A 5660-nucleotide genomic window follows, 5' to 3' on the forward strand; every position below is an offset into this window, starting at 1 on the left:
TTAAACATACCTCATTAGTTGCGAGGCTTCTTGTTTTCATCACTCCATTTCTCTTATCGCTAATGATATGATCTTTTGAATGATTCAATCTCACATACCTAGGACTCAACTGACTTTCTGTTCCTCTTCCCTATTCTTCAGTTACTGTAGAATTCTCTGATACTACCGAAGTAACTGACTCAACACTCTATTTTGGTAAAGTTTCTACCGGTTCCAATATAATTATTTCCACTGTTAGTTCCTTCTCATAAACTTTGATTTGACTTTTGTTCAGCTCATCTACTTTGACATTATCACTCTCCACAATTCTTTGCAATCTCTTGTTATAACATCTATATGATTTACTTTCATTATAATAACCAAGAAATATGCCTTCATCACATCTAGGATCAAATTTCCCAATGATATCATCTCTTGATATAACATTTACTACCAATTTTTTTGAAATACTTAACTGTAGGTGCGTTGCCAAATCATAATTAATAAGGTGTCTTATAGGTTTCTCCTTTGATATGTACTTTGTTGAACGTATAAACCATTTTTATCATTGCTTCTCTCCAGTAGATATGAGGTAGACTAGCTTCCATCATAATTGTTCTAGAAACATCCAAGATAGTTATGTTCTTCCTTTCTAGAAATCCACTATGCTAAGATATCTAGGGAGCAAAAAATTGTCTTCTTATACCATGCTTCTCACAAAAGTTATTAAATTCATTAGATGTGAATTCTCCACCATGATCTGACCTCAAACATTTAATCTTCAATCCTGTCTTAGTTTCCACTTTAGCCTTAAAGATTTTAAACTTTTCAAATACTTTAGATTTTTTTTTTAGAAAAGTAACCCACATCATTCTAGAATAATCATCAATGATTAGCATGAAATTGTTGGCATTTGCATGAAGATTTCATTAATGATATGTCATGTTGTCATTGATGTTAATTAACCAATAATGATATTAGTGATATTAATGATATTATTGATATTGTCTTGTAATCAGTAGGAAGAGCTTTGTGGTAGATGTTGAAACCGGCATGTAAGTTTGTGAGTTGAACCGATAACCGGTAATAGGTTAAAAGTTGAAAGGGTATAAGAAGTTTAAACCCTAACAGAAGAAAACTTGTTGAGTTGGTTATGTTGATGAGCAGTAATGATGAAGATACATGTGATCATTGTATGAAGATAAGTTCAAATTGTTTTGATGCATTTTTGTCTAGGGAATGAGAAAAGTATATTGCATCTAATGTAAAGTGTGTGATGAGTTACTAAGTCTGAGGAAGCGTTGATCAAGGAGCAGTTGGATTTTTATTGATTAATGTGTATAGATTGCTATGTAAATCCAATGGTCATACTTGAACCAATTTTTTTGTAATCTCTATGAGAGAATTAGGTTTTTGTTGTGTTACCAACCTAATTGATTTGTTATAAGGTCAATGAAGCTATTTTGTGAAGATGTTAACAGAAATTAGTTGAGAGTGTGGTTGCTGAATTGGAGAATGAATATGTAGTTTAAGTAAAGGTAGATGGAAACTTAAAAAGGATCTGATCAAGCAAGTATAGTGCTATTCAGACATATCAGACAAAACCCTATTGTTTTCTAACAATTACAATAGAATTGAAATCCCCTAACTGGATAAGCTCTAACAAGCTTGGTTATGTTTTAAATCCTCTATCAAGGTGATCCATTAGCATGGATTCTCAAATCCTCTACCGAGGTTACTCCTAACAAGGTACTTGTTTCTAACAAGGCATGTGTAGTCAATCCCTTAACTGGGTGATTTCTAACAAGATCAATTCTTAACACAAATTTTGTAAAATATTTAACAGGCTTGGCTCCTAACAAGACAAACTTCAGAATAGTTTGGATAGTTATCTTGTGAGTCCCATCTCACTGTGGTTTTTACCTAATTTGGGTTTCCACGTCAAAAAAATATTTGTGTCATGTGGTGAATGTTTTTGTGGTATGATCTTATGGCTGATTTGATTCACTACTTAATTATTCTAATAGGCATGATAACCAGAATCATTGAGGAATGAAGTCAGTCGACATATAATAAAGCATTTGGATGTTGACAAGTTTAATGTTGTTTACTATTAAGTTGGTATAACAGTTACACTGGGTGATGTTGATTTTTCTTATGAAGATTATATCTTGACATAGAAATTTTATTGATAAGTTTACTTTGTGTGATTGAGATTGAGATTGGGAAGTTTGTATCATTTTTTTAATTTATTGATTCACCCCACCCCCCTCTCAATAATATACCAAATACTTATTCTTTCATCATACCATCAATTGATATCAAATAAGTATCAAGTCCTCTAAGATCTAAGCCTAATAGCTTGAGGTAAAGATCTTGCAGATCATGATGAAGAAGGAAGGTCCGAAGTTTAACAAAGAGAACTATAGAATATGGAGTGAGGGAATGAAAATTTACATCAAGAGTTTGGGAAGTTAGTATTGGGAACATGTCAATACTAAGTAAGTTGCACCCATTGGGATTTTGACTGATAGTCAGAAGAAAGAACAACAAGAAAATCATCAAGCATTAGAGGCCATTATCAGTTCCTTGTTTGATGCTAATTATGTTGATGTTCATGGTCTAGAAACTGCACATGAGGTATGGCAAAAACTTGAAGAGATTTATAACGATGATGAACATGTTAATATTGATAAAGAGGATAGTCTAAGAGGAAAGTTTGATGACATGCAAATGACCGAAGGTGAGAATATCCATCATTATGGTCAAAGGATAAAAGAGATAGTCAGTGAAATTAAGAGTGCAGGAGGGAAAGTGGAAGATGCCATAGTGATCAGTAAGGTACTAAGAACCCTGCTACCATTCTATGCTATCCAAGTTGCAGCTATTTAGGATTTGAAGTCCATAGACAAAACTAAGGTAACTCTTGACTCTATCATCAGAAAGCTTACTACTTTTGAATTAAATGGTTATGATGGTAGTGTACAAAAATCGGAGTTTGCATTCAGAGATTCTGTCTCTAACCCATCTGTGAGAAAAAGTAGAAATACTAGTCATGGTTATGAATCCAGATCTAGCAGAGATGTTGGTGATGAACACAGTTTAGTGGAGCTCAAAGCATTGTTGGTAAAATGGCTACCTAGAGGCACTAGAAAATATAGAGGTAAATTACCTTTAAAATGTTTTGCATGCAACAAGATTGGCAACATAGCTGCTAATTGTCCTAATGGTGAAAATGAACACAAGAGAGAGAAATTCAAGAAGTATAAGGGTAAAGGCAAGAGAGATTTTCTTATTGCTATTGATAGTGGTATGATTGATGAAGAGTCTGATGGTGATGCTAGTAAAGATATTGTGTTTGTAGCTATTAAGGAAGAGATATCAGACCAGAAGACACTAGTGTCCAGAATGGATAACCCTAATGATTAGATCATTGATAGTGGTTGTTCACATCATATGACCAGTGATCAAAGCAAATTTATTTTGTTGAAGGAATTTGATGGCAGTGTTGTAAGAGTTGGCAATGAAATACCCTAAATGGTTAAAGGTAAGGGAGTTATTTCTCTTAATGGGAATAGCAGTGCTGACGATGTCTACTAGGTTGAAGGTCTAAAGCACAATATTTTGAGTGTCACACAACTTAATGATAGAGGATACCCCCTAGAGTTCAAAAATGGTATGTGCAAAATATTTGACAACAAAGGTGAATTGATTGCAACTAGGAAGAAAACTAAAGGTAACCTGTTTCACCTTAATCCTAAAGTTGGCAACTGTTTGATTGAAAAAATAGATGATAGATGGCTTTGGCATAGGAGATTTTTTCATATAAACTTTGACAACATTGTTAAAGTGAGTAAGTCCAAGACAGTGAGAGGTTTTCCTCAGTTAGACAAACCGGTTAATGCTCCTTGCAAAGAATGTCAGTTAGGCAAGATGACTTCTTCAACTTTCAAGAGAAAATCCTTCTCAGTAGAGCATTTGTTAGATTTGGTTCACACATATCTTTGTGGACCAATAAAAACAAAAAGCATTCAAGGTGACAAATATTTCATGATCCTCACTGATTATTTCTCAAGGATGGTGTGGGTCACATTCTTGAAGGATAAAAATGAATCTTTTGGTAAATTCAAGGCATTTAGGGCCTTAGCTGAGAAAGAGAGCGCCAAAAAGATAAAATGTCTTAGAACAGATCAAGGCGGTGAATTTACTTCTGAGGAATTCACTAGGTACTGTGATGAGAATGACATCAAACAACAACTTTATGCACCAAGGACACCACAACAGAATGGTATCACAGAGAGGAACAAATGGTCAATGGTTGAAGCTGCTAGGACAATATTGATACAAGGAGGTGTAGCGAAAACATTTTGGAGAGAAGCTATCAGTTAATTGTCTACACTATGAACTGAGTTCTAGTAAAAAGAGAGTAAGGCTTACAAATGTTTTAACAATTGGACACAAATAATTGTTGAGAGTGATGATGTTTGAGTAGGTGAATGTCTTGAAATTTTAAAGGAAATCAGTTTGGAAAAGAAGGATGAAGATCCTTGCATTTTATTTTTGGAACCAGAAACTGTGAAATCTGAAATCGGCAAAGGAAATTTTGATGCATGGTATGCAGATTGCATAAGGCTTTATATGGATTAAAGCAGACACCTAGAGCCTAGTATGAAAGGCTTCATACACATTTGATGAAGATAGGCTTTCTAAGAACCAGTGATAATAGTAACATATATCTCAAGTCTAAAGGAGATGAAATATTGGTTAGTGAAGTATTTGTTGATGATATCATGTTTGGAGGTAATGATGTCGTGAGCAATAGTTTTGCAGATGAAATGAAAAATGAGTTTGAAATGTCTTTAGTAGGGGAAATAAAAAATTCCATAGGCTTACAGATATAGAAAATGAAGAATGGAATTTTCATTACACAATCTAAGTATGTGAAAGAGGTTTTGAAGACATTTGGCATGAGTGACTGTAAACCAATTGGGACACCAATGGTTACAGGTTGTAAGCTGTCCATGAAAGATGAATCTAAGTTTGTTGATGAGAAGGAATACAGGTCAATGATTGGCAAATTGCACTATGTTGTTCATAGCAGACCGGATATTGCCCATGCGGTTGGCATAATTGCTAGATTCTAGAATAATCTTAAGGAAACACATTTGATAGAAACCAAAAGAATATTTAGATATCTAAAAGGTACTATTGACTATGATGTCGAGATAAAATTGTTTCAAAGTTTAAGTTAAGTCTTGAGTGTGCCTGATGGAGATAAAAATCTTGATTGTGTGCCCCCTCGAGAGATTGATCGTGAAATTGTTGAAAATTTTGGATAAGATTGATCTCATGATAATTGAAAAGGTCCTTCAATTAATTTCATTTATGAAAAATAAATAAAATTTCCCTATTTAAAAGCATTAATTACCCTTCCAAATGGTAAATATAAAATTAACCAAAGTTAATATTAATCTCAGTTGCATCCTTGTTAGCTTGTGGAGAGAATTGTCATTGGTGAGGTGGTGAAATGGCGATTCCATTCAAGAACCATCGATTTGAGCACGTTCGATGATACCAATGATCTCCTGACTATGGTTATCCAGTATGTACCTTATCCTGAGCTCTTTTTTTTGCAACTTGTAATACAATTTTCTTTTCTTTTTGGCACGTGCAAGGCTATT

This window comes from Cryptomeria japonica, chromosome 8, assembly GCF_030272615.1.
Source record: "Cryptomeria japonica chromosome 8, Sugi_1.0, whole genome shotgun sequence".
Taxonomy (NCBI): domain Eukaryota; kingdom Viridiplantae; phylum Streptophyta; class Pinopsida; order Cupressales; family Cupressaceae; genus Cryptomeria; species Cryptomeria japonica.